At 48.8% G+C, this 23034-nt stretch overlaps 1 protein-coding gene across 1 annotated transcript in view; it reads left to right on the forward strand.

Annotated features, from left to right (window-relative positions):
- Positions 1–7498: 7498 nt before the first annotated feature.
- The window catches only part of LOC138487858 (FXYD domain-containing ion transport regulator 6-like), a 246205-nt gene continuing 230669 nt past the window's right edge, over positions 7499–23034 (forward strand). The window contains exon 1 of the mRNA XM_069614462.1: positions 7499–7771. The gene's annotated coding sequence lies outside the window, so the exon portion shown is untranslated. The remainder of the gene's footprint in view (positions 7772–23034) is intronic.

Genomic DNA, 23034 nt, shown 5'->3' on the forward strand with positions numbered 1-23034 from the left:
TCAGCAAACTGGCCCATTTTTCAGCTTTTAAACAAATCCCTTCTGCTTCGGAGACAGCTGATATCTTCCTTCGAGATATAGTCCGTTTACACGGTCTACCCCAGACCATTGTATCTGACCGGGGACCTCAGTTTACGTCCAAATTCTGGGCTTTGCTTTGTCAGGCCCTAGGCATCAACAGAGCTCTTTCTTCGGGATACCACCCCCAGAGTAACGGACAGACCGAAAGGTTAAACGCAAACCTGGAACAGTACTTAAGGTGTTTCTGCAGCACACAACAAGAGAGATGGCATTGTTTCCTTTCCCAAGCTGAGTTCGCCTATAATAATACCCTTCATACCACTATCCAAATGGGTCCTTTTTTGTGCACTTATGGATTCCATCCCAAACACCTACCAGGGTTTGGCTCTCTAGCCACTAAGATCCCATCCCTGGACGGCGTGATACAGGAACTTCAGGAAGTTCGTAGTCTCGCCAAGAAAGCACACCAACTCAGTCAACAATCACAGAAGAGATGGGCAGATAGGAGCAGAGCTTCCAATCCTACATGGGGACCAGGACAACTAGTCTGGTTATCTACTAGATATCTTCCTAGATGGGTTCATTCCGGAAAATTCTCTCCCCGTTATCTCGGTCCATTTTCCATTCTCCAACAGGTCAACCCAGTTGCCTTCCGACTCAAACTTCCTGACTATCTCAAAAGGGTTCACCCAGTGTTTCACGTCTCTTTGCTTAAGGAGTACAAGGTAGACCCGTTCCTTAGACCCATCCGCAAGAGTCGAGCCCAGGTACGTTCCATTCCAGAAGAATACGAAGTGGCATACCTAGTGGACTCCAGATACCACAGAGGTCGGCTCCAATACCTGGTTCACTGGAAAGGCTATCCTCTGGAAGAGAGGTCTTGGAAACCAGTAAGCCATGTTCATGCCCCTAGGCTCTTGAGAAAGTTTCATCACCTTCACCCGGGCAAGCCGGGGGGTACCCCGAGAGGAAAGGGGTATACTGTCAGGACCCAAGATTGGAAACATTGGTATCGCTGGCGGTTCCGCCGGTGATCGGTCTAGTCCTCACCCAACATGGCGCCCATCATGGCGCTGAGCTTATATAATCCGGCTCCGCCCACTTTTCGGCGCGTTGTATCTGTTATTTCACTCTCTCTCAACGCTCCGACTTTGGATTATTGCCTCCCTGTGTATACCTCCTAGTCCTCATTTCCCCTGGTTCCTTCCTTTTATCCCTATTCCTTACCTTTCTATTATATCCGTATTCGCTACAGTTTTTCTCTGCTTCCACGAGTGCAGCTGTTACATCTGTTGCGGTACCCTTCCGCTTCGCTATTTCTTTCTTTGCTCTAAACTTCCACTTACCTTACTTCAACCTGGGACGCCGGCCGCGAGGGTTCTCCTCGCACTGTGTTTCTGCATCCGGAAACAGGAGCTTTCTTACTGGACTTGCTATCGGCTATTCCTTCAACCCTTCTGACTGGTATTTCTTTCTTTTACAAACACGGAAGCGCTGTGCTGGTCGCCGCGGCGTTTCTCAAGCCTTTGTTACTTTTCTACCTTTGTCTACCTTCTCGGCGTAATACCTTCTGGCGAGTTATTCCTTTCCGTTTCGCCGCAGGGGGTTAGCGCTGCTTCAGACTACTTGAGACTTTGGTACAGTAGCTCTTTCTAATTACTGTTTCCCTTCTCCCTTTTTGATACTTTCCTTTTCTACCCTTATCTCAGGGTCAGCTACCCCTTTACTCCGTACCTTGTTTTTTTTGCCTCTTTGATTCCTGCCTTCAATCACACTATCTACGTCATCACCCCTGACATCTTGGAACTGCAATTATAGTTCTGAACCATCTAAAGGACCTACCTTCCGAACCCATCTATGGACTAGGGTTTTTTCCGCCTTCGGGCTTTTTCCCTAGAACTGAGGCTGGCCCCCTGGGGTTCCCCGGTGATAGGTCCACTCTTCTGTCACGGTGGCCTCCGGAGGGGCCAGACCTTATCTTCACAAAAAGAAGGCCAGAACACAGAAAAGCAGGGTTCTAAGGAGAAGCCAGGCAAGTTTGAGACCGATCCTTGTGCATGTACATTGGAGGAGTCAGGTGAGGAGAAAGGGGAGGTGGACTCGGATCAGGACAGCTACACTATGACAGCCGTTCCCTATCTTGTCAAAGGCCTGAAAATCCCACTTTTTCCAAAGACCCCCTCTTCTCCTCCCCTTCTCCGTACCACTGCTGCTTATCTCCTTCTTTCCTCACCAAACCACCTTTCCAAACTGCCCATGCTTCCACTGTCTGTTTTGCTTCTCCAATATCTTTGCCACTCCAAAGCATTGCCTCTCAGGCGGTTGGCTCCACATAGAATACTTCAATTGCCTACCAGAATGCTCAATACCTTAGAGTGTGTGCATCTTCACCTTTGGGGGTAAAACGCCTCTACAACTGGAAGGTGCCTTCATCGCTACTATGCAGCATCACGGAACATCCATACGGGCCAGGTTAGCAACACTAACACTACTCGGTTGTTCCACAGCGGAATCCCTAGGCCTTGTCCAATTTGCCCACGGGGTAGTTGTAGAGGACGTCCAGCTGCTGCTCAAACGATTCTCCGACATCTTCACAGAAATCTTCACAGGAATCGGGCGTATGGCAGTGAAACCCATCCAGCAACACATAGACGACACAGTCCAGCCAGTGGCCCTAAAGTACAGAAGGGTACCCTTCCACCTCCGGAAGCAGGTCGAAAGGAGATTGGGGGTAAAACGCCTCTACAACTGGAAGGTGCCTTCATCGCCACTATGTAGCATCACGGAACATCCATACGGGCCAGGTTAGCAACACTAACACTACTCGGTTGTTCCACAGCGGAATCCCTAGGCCTTGTCCAATTTGCCCACGGGGTAGTTGTAGAGGACGTCCAGCTGCTGCTCAAACGATTCTCTGACATCTTCACAGAAATCTTCACAGGAATCGGGCGTATGGCAGTGAAACCCATCCAGCAACACATAGACGACACAGTCCAGCCAGTGGCCCCAAAGTACAGAAGGGTACCCTTCCACCTCCGGAAGCAGGTTGAAAGGAGATTGAAGACCTTGTCGACCTCGACATCATTGAAAGTGTGGAAGGACCCACTCCGTGGGTCTTACCAATCGTCATGGCACATAAGCCGAAACAATTTGCGTGGACATGAGATTGCCTAACAAAGTGATTAAGAGGGAAAGACACCTGACACACACCTTGGACAATATCATCGCAGAACTAGACGCCCCACAATATTCTCTAAGCTTGACCTCCGGTCTGGCTACCACCAGCTCCTACTCCATCCCGACAGCTGCTACATTATGAATTTCACCACTCACATTGGCCTCTACAGATACAAACGGCTCAACTTCGGCATTTCATCCACAGTAGAAGTGTTCCAGAATGCCATCTGCAGTGCGCTGGCAGGACTCCCAGGTACCCTAAATGTCAGTGATGACATTCTCATACATGCCAAATCTGAAAGCGAGCACCTGGAGAGACTTGAAAAAGTCCTGACTCTGATCCAAGCCTTGGGCCTAACACTCACCGATAGACATGTGAATCCTTAAGGGACAAAATTGAATGTTTTGTTTTTGTTTTCCAAGGGAGTGGAATTTCAGCCGAACCGGCGAAAGTCAGTCATCCAAGAGACAAAACCACCTGAGACTGTGTCAAAAGTAAGGAGTTTCCTGGGCATGGTCACGTACTGTGGCTGCTTCATAGAAAACTTAGCAACTGTGTCAGAACCGCTGAGAAACCTAACCAAGCAGACAACTACCTGGAGATGGTCAGCCCTAGAACAGACAGCATTCAATAACATAAAGAAAGTGATGTTTGATTAGTGCATACTATCATTCTTCGACCTGCAGAAGAGTATGGAAATCATCGTGGATACAAGCCCATTCGGACCAGGAGCCATCCTCACTCAAGCCAACACTGATGGCACACATTGCACGATGGCATATGTGAGACATGCTCTCCCGCTCATGGAACAAAGGTATTCGCAAATAGAGCATGAGGCCCTAGCGGTACTGTGGGGGTGCTGCCACTTCCACATATACATTTATGGGAAGCCATTCAAGGTGATCATCGATCACAAGTCCCTTCTTCCCATCATGACAGGCGGGTCAGAAAACCCTCCCCCCTCGTATCAAGAAATGGCTGGTGGCACTCCTCGAGTACAACGTGGACCTGAAGTACAAACCAGGACTAAGCAACGCCGCAGACTACCTGTCTCGACACCCGAAGCCGGCAAACACTACCTCCAGTGAGGAACCAGCAACAGCTGAAGAGCACCTGCGACTAGTCATAGAAAACTCTGTCCCCAAATCAATGAACCTGGAATAAATCAAGGAGGTCTCCGCAAAAGATCAATGTTTTCAGATTCTGCGCAACACCATCGAAACAGGGCACTGGAAGTCAGTTCTTGAGCACCTGGGCTCCAATACACAAGAAGCCCGACACACATTGGAACAGCTGTGGAAAGCATGGGGGTGAAGTCACATTCACGGAGGACGGACTCCTACTGAGCGGGCTGCACACAGTTATCCCCACGGAGCTGATTGAGCGGGTGATAACACTTGCCCACCATGGTCACCAAGGTGCAGCAAAAACAAAGAGCCATCTCAGGCTTAAAGTCTCCAGTCCCCAGGTTCCCAACTCTGGAGTCAAAGGTGGAAAGATCCATCAAGGCCTGCACATGGTGCCAAGCTGCAGCCCCTCAGACCAGAGAACCAGCCATCCAGAACATGCCCAGAAGTGAGGTACCATGGAACAACGTCCACATGGATTTCAGGTCAACACAGAGGGATTCACACTTCTTGGTGATGGTGGACCAGTGGTCCAGATACCCAGAAGTCGACTTCATCCCATCGCTAGCCCTCCAAGATGTCATTCTATTAATGGAAAAAATGTTTGCAACCCATGGCTTCCCCAAGGAACTGTGCTCGGACAATGGATTCCCCTTCCAGAGCACTGGTTTGAAACAGTTCCTAGTCAGAAGAGGCATTGGTCACAGAAAGATAACACCTGTGTAGCCACGGGCGAATGGCGAAGCAGAGCACTTAATGCATACACTTAACAAGTGTTTCTGCATAGCACATGGACAAGGATCATGAGAAAAGAGGGCCCTCTTCCAATTTCTTCTCAAACAGGACACCACCACATTGTTCAACGGGAGTAGCCCGCCGAAGCCTTTTTCCAGAGGTGCCCGCACACATTCCTGCCCGACCTAGAGGGAAGAGTTTCAGGAACAATAACAAAGCGAGAAGTGCAAGCCCACAGAGATATGACTATCCAGAGGTAAATCAACAGGCGAGGGCTAGGAGACCACAACATAGCTGTCGGAGACACTGCTCTAGTAAGGACTCGCCACTCTAAAGGGAAACTCTCGCTCCCACACGCGCCTACCCCGCTGAAAGTCGTACGCTACAAGGTTCACAAGTAACAGCTGCTGATGACCACGGACTAGTCACACGAAACTTGAGCTTCTTCAAAAGACTATCAGCACTGCCTCGGATACCTGTCGACTGGCAAGGACAAAGAAGGGACTCAACAGTTCACCCTCCTGTCTCGGATGATGGAGAGGATGACACCGCCCTATCCAGAAGCATCTGCCGAACCAACACCGAGGGAGCCTGAGCATTTTCAAGGACCGGCCCATATCAGCGGAGCAGAACGGCAATACCTCGCCAGAGACTTGAGAAGACCCCGAGTGAGGCTCAAAGACTCTACCTGAGCACCGGAGGTCTTGCCACAGGAGAGACTGTGAGTTGCTCAATGTACAAGAAATATGTATTTGAAATGTTTGTTTGAGATTCACATTGTGCCTGTTTTTCAGTTATAACTTGTTCTAAAGGCCAGAGGCCTGTTGTTATAAAAAAAAATGGGAGGAGTGTGGTGTCATGTGGCACATGTCATGACGTCCTGAGTCATGACGCAGAGGCAACAATAGAGGGGCCTGTTTCGTGCCTTTACAGCATTTTGGAACGGGGCCGGTGAACCGCCACCATTGTGTCACTGCCTTTTTGTGCGTACTGCTGCGCCACGCATTTAGGCCTCGCATAGCCCCACAATAAGGCGTAGGCCGTGAACATAAGCACAGGAATAGGTTGTATCCCAGACACTGATGAGAAAGGCCAGAGCCACACAAGAAGGGGCTCAGGTTATGCACCCTGACTGCTAAAACCAGGGAACTCAACCATTGGGGTTTGCATTAGGGAAGATCTCCATTATGATCTATATTGGCTATCCCAAGTAGTTTAAACATTGATATCCTACATGCCTGCCTGTATAATATCGTGATTTCTCATACTCTTCCTCACATCTCTGCTTGTATATACTCACACCAGTTGCTGATAAGTAACTTCTGTTAGATATGCACGCTATCAATGTAACCCGAGATTGTTGTCAAGATGTACATTTGTAAATAAGATGTTGCTATATGTACCCTATGAGTGTAACCAAGATATGCGCCCAGTTGCCCTCGGGCTAGGTGCGCTTTACAAATAAAATAAATACAAATGTAAACATCACACAGGTCCTCATTACAACTACTAGCCGCCGGAGTTGCATTTTTTCCGGCACCCGTGGATGGGCAAGAACCGGGTCATGCCGACTTATAGGCGGACCCGGTACTTGCCCATTTTCGGGTGCCGGAATCAAGGGGCTCCTGATCCTCATTCTGCCCCATGGGGCTGAATGGGGATGGGGACGTCGGATGCACCGGCACATACAGAGTTGTGCCGGTGCATCCGACGTGTTGTGCTCGCGGGTGCCGGTCCGCCCGCCAGGAACAACCTGGCGGGCTGTCAGTCACCCACGAGCACAGCCCGTAGTATGGAAGTCCGGGAACTACGGTACCGGGATGCCCGGACCGCCAGGGTCGTAATGAGGCCCACAGGTAGGTACCTCAGGCGCGTTTTCCTATCTGCAGGCAAGGAGAGCCCCATACATCATTTTAAAATTGTTCCCACAACGCCCCGTGCATCTTCAGCCTCCCTTGCACAGAAGGAACAGTGTGGGGAGTTAGAAAGGGGAGCACTCCCCCCCCCCCACCCCCCCGTATTAATGCTCCGGTATTTGATGCAAACTACCGCTATTTCACGGAACAGCACCATTCGCAAAAACGTGTTACATGGCAACAACATGCAATAATTCCCACTGCACGGCGGGGGGGGGGGGGGAACAGCCCCGGCGGAATGACCTGGTTTAAACCTCCGAGGTTACACCTACTTCAAATCACTGTAAAATGTGAATAATGGCGCACCGACTTCTGGAAAATTCCCTGCGTTTCACGTGTTGACAGTGCTGGGGCTAGTCTTTGCCCCCTCCCTACCCATAGGCAGTCTGTGTGTGCGTGTGCGTGTGCGTGTGTGTGTGCACTCGTCGTCTGCTGCCTCCCCGCGAGACACAGAAGCAACAGCTGACTGCAAACATTTTCTCCAAATAATTCTGTTCTGCGCAGCCTTCCTCCTGCGTTCTAGAGTACACCGTCACCTCTGGACGTGAAGACACACCCGCTCGGCTCAAAGGCAATGTGTGGCTGAACCCGCCGAGACGCCAGTAGACAGCTGCCACCGAGTGCATCTTGGCTCGAGCATTTAGCGGGACTGCCAGGCGCAGGCACGTACACACACACATCGCACACATACAAGGCAGTAAAGCGCAAGTTAAGCTGCCTGGCTTCCCAAAAACAAGGAGGCGTGGACTCGGAAACTCCTCGCCGATATTCTAGGACTCATCTTCCCAGGAAAGGTAAGGGCGGCGGTATGAGGTGGGGGCACATAAACGGCTCTCGTGGGCTATGCATGGGAGGTATTTAAACTCAAGTTTAGTTGTTTTGACTGGGCGCGGGGGGCGGGGGCAGGGGGGTTAACGCAACGGTTTTGTCTTTGTGTCCATGTGACAGGCATTTTCCATTCAGCTGCCAGCTTGGATTACGGATGAACATACCCGCTGGGGGGTGTGGGGGGAGACACGAGGGGCTGGGATGTGGTGCTAGCCTAGGCGAGAGAAACGCCGCGCTTGATAAAATGCAGGGAAGCAAAGGGTCGCATGGGCGTGCATAGCCCACACGCCATGGTGGGATGCTTGGTGCATTTTTTTCTGTACTGATTTCATGAACTCATTGTGGAGACAAGAGATTCTTGTTTCGCTCATGAAAGATTTGGATGTTTGCAGCATATGGAAAACGAAAGGTACTGATATTATCAGTACCAACAAATACGGCGTGGGTGTGGACTGGCAAAGCAGAAAGCCGGAGGGTGGGGTTTTCTCGCGGGTTCGTCCTTTCCTCTCCGCTTGAGGGGTAATTATAACCTGTTGCAAATGTTCTTTTTAGGGAAGGATGCTCGGGAAAATGTGCACGCCTCCCTTGTCTGGAAAGGGCGGGGGAGGCGGATGTGCGTGTCAGAATGTTCAGAGGGAAGCGATCGGGCTTTATGGAAGAAGCCGGGGCAAGAAATGCATGTATTTTAATGGTGGCTGGGAAATGCCATGGTTTAAAATGCCCTTTGCCAACACTCCAGCTGTTTCCTCATCTGTTACCAACCATGGCTTTAAACGGGTGCTATGGAGTTAAGTGTTTAAGCTAGGCGAAATGCAACAGCTGCATGCTTTCTGTGCACGAGAAAGACGATGCATGCTTGGGTGTTAAGTGGGTATGCCAGCTATACTCTATAAACTGATTATTTAGAATGCAGATGACATACACATATGCATCTGTCTTTAAAAAAAATACCTGCAATGCCGAAAGAAGCACCAGTTGCTCAACACGTCCCCAGCCCTAGAAGGGGGGAGGGGGGAACAAGGCTAGGCTCTGTGGGGAGTATGACACTGAAAGGCGTTGCTTTACTTTTAAAATTGATGTAATTGAGAAATTCGAAGTTTTAAACCGAGGTATATTGTATAAGGAAAAAGGCCAAAACGCAGGGAAAGGTTTATACATGATCCTAGTCTCCGCAGGTGGCAACGCCTGTAGATTGAGGACAAGGATACTGGGATAACATGTGTCTGCTTGCCCATTACCCTCACATGCTAAAGGGGGTTCAACATGGTCCTCATGGGTTACCCAATAAAATACAAGTACTACTTTAAAAATCAGCCATTCCCGAATAGCCTGGAGACTCGTTAAATGTGTGCCAGTGAAATATATTGCAAGTGACGCACCAGAACCATGACGCAGCAAGTTTCTGCCAATGGGGGCGAAGCTCAGATTTTGGCGTCCATGTTCCCACATATTTGAATGCCGAGTTGAATTAGGAAATCCCATTATTTAAATCCGAGGGAGTGGGCGGAGCCTACAACGATTTCTTATGGGAATGCAGGACGAACATACACGCCCCATAGCACTTTCTACTAGCTTTCCACCTTCTTGAGCAAAACCCTCAAACTGCACACTCATGAACAACTGAACCATAAGTGATAGCAAGATGGCCCGGAAGTTAAGCGCTCGTCCAGGCACTTGTGTATAATCAGCTGTACAGCAATTCAAATCTGGGCAGGGCCGACCTGCCCTCGTACTTCTTAGGTACATTCATTGGGTACTATTAAGATGGGTAATAATGAAAGCCTCTATTAGAATCCTTGAAAGCTGGAGGAATCTGGCATGAAGCGCAGAGTCTGATAGCACAGCGAGTAGATCGCTCCATTTGACATCTGTGCAGAGCCTGCTGACGCAAGTTTGAATCTCGGCAGTTCCAAACTCATCCTTTCGAGGTCGATAAATGAACACCACACACCGTGGGTAATAATAAGCAGTGCTTAGATGCCTGAGGGTTCGTAGCGCTATATAAATGCTAAATTATTATTATTTATATGATTTTCAGAGTATTTTCTATTTTGACCCAAAAAACGTTTTATGGTCAAATCCACTTTAACTTCGGCATCCCCTGATATGGAAATGCGGTACGGCTAAAGGGGATTTTTGAGCTACTGTTGGTATTGAAGGCGCTTCGCCGCTGATCTGGCTTCCTGTGGCATGCCTCCTCTTACCTCCAGTCTATCTCTGGACCTAGCCTGGCGCACTTTCTCCATCTTAGCCCTTCCGAACCTGTTGCTGCTATGCCCCAGGACCCCTTCCTCATTTATGTATTCATTTTATTTGGCACTGGCTGCAAACTACGTCTTAACCTCTTACGTGCTGAGGACGAGTATGCTCGTTTTATTTGCATAGACATGTATAATAGCCCAGCAGTTAAGGATTGATATTCGACAGTCACATGTTGCAGACCTTTCGCCTCACAGCAATGCTGGCTCAGGGGAGTATCTGTTTTCTCCCCGCTTTGGAGGTGTGCCCTCTTTGCCCGCCCTCTCACTCGGTCCTTTTCAGGAATTGGACACCCAGTTTTGTTTTCTTTTTTCCTACTGTTTTAATGTAAGTTTACACCCCTTCTGCCGACGCAGCTACCCTTATAATTTCTTCCTGGATACATTGACTGCAGTAATTTAACAGTTGCATCTTGACTGCACAATATCAACCCCCTCTGTACCGTTATATTCGGAGGCATGAAAACTAAGAAATGGTCAGTTGTGATTAAACACATGTGCAACGTGCTGTTCGGTCCCACATAACGACTTATTTGAGGTCTAGGCTACTTTCCTGGCACCATCGTGAAGAGATGGGCAAGATCCAGCATCCCTTACATTATAACAGAGTGCATTGAAATGTTTGTGATAACCAGTGCTGGAAATGGACATTTACTGGGGGAACTCCCTTCCCTCCCCCTCCTTTACGCACAGAACAGAGGGCAGCAGGTGGGGGAAGGATTGTCAGTGGTGTGGGCGGGACTTAAGGACGGCGCCAGGTGTCGAATGATGTGGATGCCCTGAATGTAGGATCCTGGCTGCTCTGCATGAAAATAAAGTGTATTTTGGGAACATAACAATGACCACCAGTTTATCAAACATGTCTGTGATGGTAATTAAAATTGCATTTTTTCTGAGCGTGCAATGCACACTCTGTATGCTGCTCATTTCAGCTGTCAAAATAGTCCACCCTGACAGAAAAATATGTGCAAAGCATGAAACATATAGACAGTTTGGACTGTTTTATTGTTGGAGCTGCCCTGGTGACCAAAGGAAGACTTTCAGATGAGGTTTGTAAAGTTTTTGCAAATCTCACATTGAGACTACAAACGCACAGCCTCCAGGAGACTTGTGGAAGACTGGGTGGGGGGGGGGGGGGCGGCAGAGAGTTTGCCCAACTTGGGCAGGGGGCTTGAGCCTTGGGTCTGCGGGAACAACAATTTTTTCCAGGGCACAGCTCCTTCTTGTTCCTGTCCAATTCCTTCCCTGGCGATAACACATTGAGCAGATTCAAAATGTGTAGTGCTGCACTCCAAAAGACTCGCACACCAGTATCTGCGATTGTCCAAGTGGGAAGTTTTGCAAAAGGGGGGGGGGTTGAATTTCTCCATTGGCTTTAACTGGAGTAACAGATATTTTAGGACAATACCTACATTGATGTAAACGTAAACGCACATTGTGAATGTTCCTCTTACTTACCAACCCTACAGATTTAGGCAGTAGGCTACTTCGTTTTAAGCAGTCCTACTGCCTACAGATTTGGGTGACAGATCCTACTGCTTTTTACAGTGACAGGTAATGTATGTGACTCTAAGGCAGGCTGCAGGACAAAGCATGCAACACATTAGTCTGTGTATACAGTGGACTGGTAGGTGATTACTTTGATTGGGCTCAGACCAATCCATTGACCTGACGGCTGCGTGACTCTGTCCTGCATTTTTGCTGGTACAACCCTTAGGTGAACCACCAGTGAAGGCAAGTGGCAGAGTGTAACACCATCACACAGCATCTGCCTATCAGACTGAAGGGGGTGTCAGTCACTATGTTATTCAGTGTTCAACTTGCACTGCAGGACAACTTGCACTGCAGGAATACATATGTTTTGTCCAGGCTGTTGCTACAAAGCAGTGGCACACGTTGCCTACCAGCTCTGTGTAATTACCTTCTGTGTAATTGAATTTGGTGTTATCTTACCGTTCTGAATTATACATTTTTAACATGTGAACATCTTTCCATGTTGTGCTGTAAGATGGGTTGTGTATTTTAGAATGCTTCAATGGTGCCAACAATATATGCTTTGTGTGTTCGTGTGATGTAATTTTTATGCAAATTATTATTTATGGAACTTGAAAAATCCTACATCTTTTGGTCACAGAATGTTGGCAAGTATGCTCTTAAACAGTCCTAGAACGTATGTACGCTATTGCTTGCAGAATGTAAACAAACGAATAGAACCCACTTATATTAATGTAATGTCTAACTCATCTAAAAAGTCATTGCGGGCTTCTCGTCATTACAAATGAACAAGATTCCTGTTCCTGTCACCAAAGTGTGCTCGAGCTCGCCTTTACTGGGGGAAACCTTAGGCGGCAGCCGCCACAGATGCACACGCCGCAGGGTGGGGGGGGGGGGGTGACGGCATGGGCTGTGTCGGGCGTTCCATTAGGCGGGTGGGTGGATAATGGCGGAATGAGAGAGAGGCGCGCCCCCATGGCTGTGCTGAAAGTGCACAGGCGGGGATAGGGCGCGCACAGGTCTGAAAGGCTACGTGAGGGCGTCTGCTGCACTTCCATTGAGCGCGCGCGCGCGCGCCTCCCTTGGTCAGGAGGACGGTGACAGACGCGCGCTCGGGCGCTCGTAGGCATTGAAACGCGCGCTTTCTGCCTGCAAAGGACGCGCCGTGTCACGTCCGCCCCCGTCGCTGCTACTGGAGTCACACGTGCCCGTACAGCGCATGCGTGCAAGGACGTGCGCGCGGCTTAATGCCACCCCAGCAGATCTTTCAGTTTGCGGCTGCATTTTAACTTTTTTTAAATACAGTTCTTTGATGTTTTGGTCTGCGAAATTGTATTTGAAACGTAAGTCTATTCCCTCTGGTTTGGGCACCTACCAGTATTTCAATAGTTTTTTTTAAATAAAAAAAGTATTTTTTATTTGAAACGTCGTTAAATAGCTTCAGGAGGTATGAGGCCTACACTCGCCTTTCAGCCTGTCCTGCTTTGAGCTTTCACGTTTTCAGTGTTACTGTCTGTGACACGGGGCTTTTTGCCAGTGTGCTCAGTTGTGACTATCCGAATTTTAGGAGTGACGTTTTGTGCGGGGTTTGGGCGGTAAACCCTGATGCAAAATTTCGAACAATCTGACAGTCAGGGATTGGGTCGAAAAAATTGGGGGTACTCTGTCGTATACGAAGGAAGTGACATCACTGAAAATGAACATACATTGAAAAAAATGTGCATTTCACTGTAGGATGTCTTTCCCAAATCAAGAACGCGCAGAGGACAATTAAGCATTTGCCAAGGAACATATTGGCCTAAAATATTGCTGTCTAAACGGAAAATGTGTGCATTCTTTATGTCTTAGAATGTCTAAGAAAACATGCCCTGTACAGCAGATAGTCTGTGATATTGTACTACTATCTTTTCGAATTCCGGTTGCGACTTTATTACTTTATTTATTTATCGAAAAGAGCCACAAAGTTTGTATTTTTTTTAACTTCATTGAAAAAACTGTGGATCGCATCTGTGACAGAGTAACGCAGGCTTCGCAATTAATAAAGGGGCGGCCGAGGGTATCAGTGTGTGCCGGGGCCCAGAGCGAGCGGGCCCATGTCTGCGTCTTCATTAAGGTACAGGGTTAAGGTGCATGCTTATGTGGGCACCGGGGCCACCAACGTACCTACAACACTGGTGACGAGGACGCCACTGGATGGGGGAGACATTTTCCGATGCCAGGATCATGGTCTCTAGCATTTGTCTCACCGCCCATCAGGTGCGTCACATGCGCGGTGCAACTTTGAGCGCCATTTTATGTCTCGTTTGGTTGCGGCCCCTCACGGGGTGCTCGTGCACCATCCGGCATACTTTTTGGAGCCTTCAAAAGGCAAGAAAAAAGGAACATTTTCTGCTGGTACCACCAAAAGTTCTCAGGGGCACTCAATTCCTGTGTTTTCCTCTCCTCTACACGGAAGGCACATAAGAAGAGACTGAAAGACAGGACTCTACAAACTAATGTGCCCCAGCAGTCTCTCACACATGTAGAGACTGTACCATTTTCTTCTCATCTACCATCCCTAGTAGGGAGATTTTTGCATTTTTCTTCTTTCACCATGCCTGCCTTGGAAGAGTGACGTCCAACGCGAGCACCTGGAAGAAAAGGCTGTGCTTGGAACTACTGTGACCGCAAGAAGTAATTGTCCCTGCAGACTAGCAGCCTTCACGGTGTTGGAAGGTGCTCGTGCGGTCCTCAGCCATGAGTGATCCTGCAGCTGATGCCCAAGGGGCAATTGAGCCGCTTTCAGTCAGAAATGCATCCAGCCATCAAGGCACGCTGGCCCCATGCCAGAATTTGGCATGTCTTGCCCTCCATCGAAACTGGGCCTGAAGTGGCTGTTATGGGTCAAGAAACTGGAGATGTATTTCAGGGCCACAAATGAGACGGATGATGAGGCCAAGGTGGCAATGCTGCTTTATGCTGCAGGGTCTGAAGTCCACTGCATCTTCGAGTCATTGAACGCACCTGCTGCCTCATACCAAGCCATGAAAGATGCCCTCAAAGAACACTTCCTTCTCCTTGCCAACTGGGATTTTGAGCCCTTTGTTATGTGTGGTGTTATGCGTGGTGAGAAGCAGCGCAAGGACAAATCGCTATACCACTTCTGTGGAAGACTACGGCTCCTGGCCAGCACGTGCCAATGAGAGAATGAGGAGGGGATGGTCCGAAACCAAATCATACACCGCTGTAGCTTGGGGAAGCTACAGCGACAAATCCTCAGGGAACCAGGACTCGCCCTGACACAGATCCTCGACTTAGGTAGGTCCTACGAGCTGGCCGACAACTGAGCCACCAGAATGGACGTTGTGGTCAAGTCGGTGAAAGGTGAAGAAGTATGTGCCATTGAACGACAAGCGAGCACCGGTCCATCACGCCCAAGCTGGTCCCAAAAGAAGACTGACACTATAAAGCCATGCCAAAAGTGTGGTTATGACCTCCCCCACTCCAGTGAGTGGCCAGCAAAAAGTATGGTGTGTGGGCGATGTGGGACTGCAGGCCATTTCGCCAGAATGTACAGAGCTGCCAACCCGAGCCAGCAATGCGGGGCAGCGCAGACCAAGAAACATAGCGGTGGTGGAACAGGAGTTCCAGGAGCTGCAGATTGTGGAGGAAGAAAAAGAAGAAGAGGTATTCTTCATATCAAACATTGCCTCTAAAACCATGAAAAGGAGGCAGCCCACGTGCGTGGTGGACATTTGCGACACTCCAACTCCTGTGTTAATAGACACAGGCCCTCAGTATGTGTGCTGGCGACAAGACATTATGAGTCACTACTAGGACCACCAGCGCTTGGGGAGACCAAAGCTAAAATCTACTCATTTGGTGGAGATCAGCCACTTCCACTGCGAGGAATGTTCGTGGCTCCAGTCACCCACGGCAACAACACCATCAAGGTGAGGTTCTTCGTAACAGACATAAGCCCACACTTGCTCCTGAGTTGTGTCACATCCGAGGCGCTAGATATTGTGCATTTTGCGTTCTCGGTATATGGAGCGGAAATCAAAGACATTTTCACCAGATTCGCAGACATCTTTCAGGGAGTCATGAAGCTAAAAGGGGAGCCAATAAAGCTGCATATAGAAGAATCAGTGTGCCTAACAGCATTGAAGCACAGGCGCATACCCTTTCAGCTACGATTGCAAGTGGAGCAAGAGCTACAAAATCTAGTAGACTCGGACATCATCGAGAAAGTTGATGGCCCCACCCCGTGGGTGTCCCCTGATTGTCGTGACGGCCAAGCCCAAGCAGCCGGAAGCTGTACGCATTTGCGTGGACATGAGGCTACCCAAGATCTTCAAATGGTCAAGTCAAGTTTGATTACAAACATTCGCAGTGTTAGCGAACGCTCGCGCACACTACCGGTTCCATTAAATATGGGGAACTAACCCATGACTCAGGCTCAACAACGAGGCTATATTATCCTAGAATGCGTGTAATACAATTTCCACGGAAGGATCTTATTTTTGCTCCACAACACTAGATTCCGGCTCTTTACAGCTTCCCAGGCTTTTCCATGCGGCTAAACTTTGGATGCCTGTACGATATTTGTTCTGGAATTATCCATCTTCTTATACTGCACTACTAGATCTGGGATATATACTCCCCCTTGTTTTCAGAGCGTTCGCTAACACTGCAAATGTTTGTAATCAAACTTGTCTTGTCCATTTGAAGGTCTTGAAGTTACCTTCTTCACCATTTTTACGTTTTGCCTTGAAAAGGATCCTGTGTTGGGTCGAAACACGTGTCGGCAGACCTGTTTGAAATTACTTTATCATAAATAATGTTTTTGTAAACTGAAGTATTTGGGGCTTTGATATTTTGTGTGTACAATACTTATTGCAACATATTTCCAACCATACTCAGGTGTGTAATATCTGTTTCCTTCACAAAACACGCTAAAAGCAGCGCACCCAGAATGAGGAATCGCTCCCTCTTTTTTCTTGCAACTTGTCAGTAGGTTCGGGGTACCTACTAATTCCTTTGGGGTGCAGCAGCTTCTTTATTCTTTCTGATCTTATGCTTGTTTGAGGATTTTTGCCCAAGCGCTTCAGTCACCCGGCATACCTCGAATCCATTTTGTGTATGAGGCTACCCAACCTCACGATAAAAAGGGAACGTCACCTCACGCCGATGCTGGACGATGTGGTGGGTGAATTTCAGGGTGCCAAGATCTTCTGGAAGCTGGATTTGCTGCTCTGGCCCGATTTGCACGGCTAAATGAAACCCATTGCATACGCCAGCAAGACGTTGACAGACACTGAGCAAAGATATTCTCAAAATAAAAGAGAAGCACTGGCCATTCTGTGGGGCTGCATAGATTTCACATCTACATTTTGGGCAAGCCGGTCTCCATCATCACAGACCACAAACCACTGATTCCCATTCTAACGGGATCCTCCTTAAAACCACCAAAGAGAATAGAGAGGTGGATGCTCCCCCTCATGGAGTATGGGGTAAAGCTGCAATACAGACCAGGGATCCACAATCCTGCAGACTACCTATCCCGCCAGCCCAGGGAAAGCAATTCCAACAAGGTGAAGTCGGTCGGCGACTGTGAGGACTACGTTCGTCAGGTGGTAGAGGCGGCCACACCAACAGCCCTGATGCTGGGAGAGTTGGCCGAGGCCTCGCAGGCTGATGAGTGTTTCCAGCTCGTCAAGAATGCAGTTGACGGCGCTGACTGGAAAGCAGCGCTGTCAGACATGTCTTGCAGGGATAAAGACACTCAGTGCGATCTACAGTCACTGTGGAGGGCCCAACACGAGCTGTCAAGATAAGACGAAGGCCTGTTACTCTGAGAGAGACAGATAATGGTACCGCAAAAACTGATTGGGATGGTGCTCAAACTAGCCAACATTGGCCACCAGGGCACAGTGAAGACCAAAGCAAGGCTGAGAACCAAGGTGTGGTTCCCGAAATTAGAAGGAAAGGTCGATGAGTACATTTGACAATGTGTCTGGTGCCAAAAGGCAGCACCAGTGAACAAGGAGCCATGCATCGAGCCGATGGAACGGAGTGGAACCCCATGGGGCACAGTGCACGCTGACTTTGAGTCCACTGGGAGGGAATGCATTTCTTAGTGATAATCGACCAGTGGTCACGCTATCCTGAGGTGGAGATTGTCGAATCAACGTCAAGTGATTACACCATACAGGCAATGGAGAAGATCTTCGCGACCCACGGCCTTCCTCGGGTCGTATACTCGGACAATGGGCCTCCGTTTCACGGCAGACTGTTTGCGGAATTCATGCATGATTATGACATCATACACCAGAAAGTCACTCCATCATGGCCAAGGGCCAATGGAGAGGTGGAGCGCTTCATGCGCACCATCAACAAGATATTTCGAATCTCACAGAATCAAGGCGGGGAACTAAAAAAAACCTGAATCCGTTTCTTTGAGAATATCGATCAATGCCCCATCACTCTACAGGGGTGGCCCCAGCCAAGGCACTGTTCAACCGATGCCCGAGGGGGCTCATACCAGAAACTGATGGCCGACCACCAGGCGTCATAGATGAGCTACAGACACTGGAGGACTGGCAGGTGCATAATGAGAGGGAGAACGTCCGAAGGAACCTGGAGCGGTCCGACATTGAAGTAGGGGACACCGTTCTAGTGAGGAACCGACACCAGGAAGGGAAGTCATCCCTCAACTATGAGCCCACCCCATGGGGGTAACCCATGTCAACGGGTCCATGGTGACGATGGCTGTTCAATGAGGAACTGTGACAAGAAACTTGTGTTTTTTCAAGAAGATTGCCACGCGAGAACCCCGGCAGGAGCCTGCTGTTGGAGCCTGCCTGGCCCGGGCAGCGTCGAGTGGACCGACTCTCGAGGTAGACTCGGGAGACCCTGAAGCCGAGCGACACATTCCCGGCAGGGAGCAAGGCGAGGAGCGGTATCCCCGCCGAGAGGGCCGGAGGTGTCCAGTCCGAATTAAGGACTACATTCTATTGACACTGCTCGAATACCTTTCTTGTGTGTCACCTGTGTCTGACTGCATTCAAATGTGTGCCTTTCTACATGTGTGAGCGTTGGCTGGACTGGCTCCGAGCAAACCCTTATGCCCTTACAAAATGATTCTTTTCCACCCGCCTTGCAGACACTAAGTTGGTTGAAGGATACGTTGTTCCTGCTGAAACTAATCCATGCATTCACCACCACCCACAGATCAGCTGACCACGATCTCTTCCACGTACGCACACCAAGTCCTCCCAGATAGCAATATTAACTGTTTCCTTTTTTGTGAATGTTAATTGTTGAAAGACCCGGTACACTCAATAAATACAAATAAAGTCACCTGCAAATCTCTGTCTGCGGGGCACTGATGGGGTCAAATTATTAAATCATTCCAATAATTTAGCACACAGTGTCTCCAAGCACATCTTAAAAGCACTTTGCCGTGATGCACCATGCCACAGACACTGTAAGACTCATAAGCACTTGACTGCCCATCTGGTGCCAGGAAAGCTTATTAAGTCCACTCTTACAGCAAAGAACCCCTTCTGTATCCAAATGTTCCCCATCACCCTTTTTCCTTTTGTGCACATAAACAACTGTTTTGCATAATCTTAGGATATAAATCTTCCATAAATAAATACAAGGAAATGTTTTAATGCTCCAATAGTGATGCTATGTCTCAGTACCTCTTCAATTGCTAGGTAACGAGTAACTTCCTATCTTCCAAAATCATTGTTTTGCTCTGCTACTGGCTGGAGGTGGATAGCTAACATTGATTGGCTCTCCTTGCTGCGATGGGATTAATAGATTGATGAGAGTGAATACCTACATTCGCACCCGGGGAAAGAAGCTCAGCCAATCATGTGGCTGGAACAGCAGGCGAGAATAAGCATTCTCTGCCCGCTGGTTACAGCCACCGAGGCCGTTCCCCTTGTGGCTCCATTTTCTTTTTTAATGTTGGACGCAATAGGGAGGCTCTCCCTGTTGCCTACCCACACCCCCAAAATAAACCCTTCCCTACCCCCTTCCACCCTCCCCACTTACCTGCTGGACTGGAGTTTTGTGCTCCGGTTTGGCACACCCCCTACTCCCAGCCCCTTTTCCCTTTGGTGGCGGGCATCTTTTTTTGTTTTTTTTTTCTCTGGAGATTGGCGTTGCTTGCGCAGGCAATCTCCAGAAGAAGAAACAAACCATTTGCACCCGGATAAACCCTGAGGTGTGAACCGCCGCTGTTGGTGGCGGACATGCCGTTAACGGCACCCAGCCTTCGCTGAGGCCCTGTGACCTAGGCTCAGGCTTGCGGGCAATTACCAGCCATGTCCGTCCCCCTCAGCGGGGTGAAAGCCATATTCTTCTCTGCATTCTGTTGTCCTTCAGGGTTCCACTTGGAGAGAGGGGTGGTGCATCTCTTAGGTTGTCTGGGGAAGGAGAGAAGGAAAATGTGCACAACCCTCCCTATATTTTTGTGGTTTCTAACTAGGCAATCAAGCTCTGTAAGGGAAGCCATTCAAATCAATGGTGTTTTTTTGCCTACATTTTCGGGGTGAAAGGTTGAGCTGACCCTGATGGAATTCAAACTTGTAATGTGCAGGTTGCACACACATCTGTGCACCAGACAGAGTAACCCACTGAGCAGTCAATTTGGAATTAGAACGAGATTTGATAGTCATGCGATTTCTGCAGTAGGAAAACAATAAATTTCAGGTATGTTGCTATATCTGAAAACGTTTACCCTGATGGTACAAAACGGATACCTTCAGCAGGCACGTCAACCCACACAGCTATCGTGCTGTGATTCAAAGACATAGGGCCTCATTACGAGTTTGGCGGTCTGGAAATAAGGATGCTGATAGCAACATACCGGCACCATTTCCGGACCGCTAAACTAAGAGTTTGCCTGAAGGGGCACGGAACTCCCGGCAGACCTACCGGGAGTTCACGCCCCTACCGGCAGTGTTTTCACTGAAGCACCAGAACCGTTAGCAAGAGTGCCGGTGCTTCAGTGACCCCATTTCCACGCCACGTGAATGGGGATTTACCGTTTCTGCCACCTGCCATAATATCACGGTGGCACTGGGAAGTCAGGCGGTGGAAACAGTGATACGGGGTTGCTGGTATCTGCCGCCTACCGACGGGTTTTACCAGCAACCCCGTAATGAGGCCCAAAGTATTTAAGGACACACATCTTTGAGTGATGACCACTTTGAGGCATGTCTATCACCACTGAGAACATCTGTCTGAGCAAATCTTCTTTTGACCAGTGAACTCTGCTGTATTTTTATAGATCCAACCTTTGATTTCACACCATGCACCGTGTACACAACCAGAGCCAGAATATAACGCTGTTCTACATTATTCCTTTAACTCAGTTTTCATACTTTAGATTATCAAAGTACTAACTTTAAGAGCAGTTATTTTGCTGTAAAAGCCACACAGAATTCCAGTTGTTTTCATGAATGTGTTCCATATAATATCTGAGTTGAGGCATGCACTCCACCGCCTTTATTTAAACAAAAATCACTAGCTGGATTAAAACATATGTTTGACATGTTTATTTTTACAATATTTATTAGTTGCATAAAAATGTCCTTTGATGCACAGCTATTTTAATGCCCCCCACAAATTATGTAACATCCACTATTGTAATTGTATTACACCCTCCTCCCACCCCCCCAGCCCGCCCTCCTCTCCTGATTGGGCAGACTACATCCACCAGGCTCTGCCTAGCCCTCTGCAGCTCTCGTGCTCGCCTCTTGTGTATTGGGCCTTTTAAAATGTTGTTGCCTTGTTGAAGCACCCAGCCCCACGAGCTCCTTGCTTCCCTCGACCCCCTTGGTTTCCTTTTCCCCTTCCCCACCCGCCTCCCATGCCCGCCATCATCCCTGATAGGCTAGTTACTACACTTAACCGACCTCCCCAGGGCAGCCCTCTGGCTAAGGGACCCAAGGCAAAGGGCGGAGCCTACAGAGGCGGCTCCATATAGTGCCTGCAGGTGTCAGCAGGGGAAGCCAGTGGCCAGCCGTCAACCATCAGAGACTAGTGAGGTAGGAGTGGCCCGGGTGAGGAATAGAGCCATCGCTCTACCCTGAAAACCCTGCCACATAGCAACCTTACCTACACTAGAATAATTGTGCCATCTGCTGTATTTTAAGTGCATTGTGAACGTATTTAAATTACATTGTGAAACCTGGGCCTTTCTCCCATTATACAGGACTCTTAGTCGGTCAGATAGCACAGTGATTAGAGTGCTCGCTTTGACATCCATGCAGAATCTGCCATTGCAGGTTCGAATCCCGGCAGGGCCAAACTCAGCCTTTCATCATTCCAAGGTCAATAAATGAGCACCACACACCGTGGGTGATAATAAGTAGCGCTCAGATACCCGAGGGTTTGTGGCGCAATATAAAATGCAAATTATTATAGTTACCATTAGACCTATGTGTGTTTTTATTAAATAATAACAATAATAATAATTCAATTGCATTGATTAAGTATTTAAATTGCATTGTGACACCTAGGCCTTTCTCCCACTATACAGGACTCTTAGACCAACTACATTGTGAAAGTAGAAAGTAGTGCTGTCTTTGGGTTTTGCCTTCTTAGCAAAGCGTTCACCTAGAAAACTGTTCTACTACTGTCTGAGCCCTTTTCGATTTTTTCAATTATCTACTATTGTCACGTCTCTCCTTGTCTCGTCTGCTTGCACCCCTCCCTGCATCCTTCCTTACTGTTCTCCCTGCCCCTCCCCCTTCTGTCTGCCCCTTCCTCTTCTCTCCTCTCCTTACCTACTCTGTGGTGCTCTCCGTCTCTCCTATCTTTTCTAACTGCTTCTCTATCGACTCTCCTGCTCTCCTAACTAAATCTGCTAGGAAGAAGTTTAAAAAGGACATCCTGGTCTCTAAACCTGGCCTCCCTATCACTGACACCTATACCAGTGCCTCCTCCAGACATACTCTTTGTCGTTCCCTCGCCAGACCCATAGACTTCATATGGTCTCCCTGCTTTCTCCTCTCTCTTTCTCTCCCATTAATGGTGGCACCCAGTGGGAGGCCCTCCTGGCCTCCTTCGACTCCTCTAAGGTCATCATAAATGTTTACCTGAATGGTACCGTCTTGGTCCAAGGCCCTCAGGCCAATCTTCTCCTCTTTGATAGACGCTTCCCGTGCCTCATCAATTTACTTCCTTCTCCTGCTGTCCCCTCTTTTCCTTCCACAGCTTCCTTGCCTCCCCCTGCTGTCTCCTCCTTGGCTACCTTGCCCTCTCCTCCTTCCTCTTCTGCCCCCCCAGGCTTCTTCTACCCCTCCGCAGGGCATACCTCTGATTTGTACCCCTCCCCGAAGTCTTTCAAGGACAGCAACTTTCCCCATATTGCCACTCTCAACTCTTGCTCAGCTGTCAAACACGCCTCTGACATCTGCCGCCTCCTGGAAGAACTTGACCTCGATGTCCTCTGTCTCACCAAGTGTCATGATTCC

The sequence above is a fragment of the Ambystoma mexicanum genome, chromosome 9 (genome assembly GCF_040938575.1).
Source record: "Ambystoma mexicanum isolate Mex_15411 chromosome 9, UKY_AmexF1_1, whole genome shotgun sequence".
NCBI lineage: Eukaryota > Metazoa > Chordata > Amphibia > Caudata > Ambystomatidae > Ambystoma > Ambystoma mexicanum.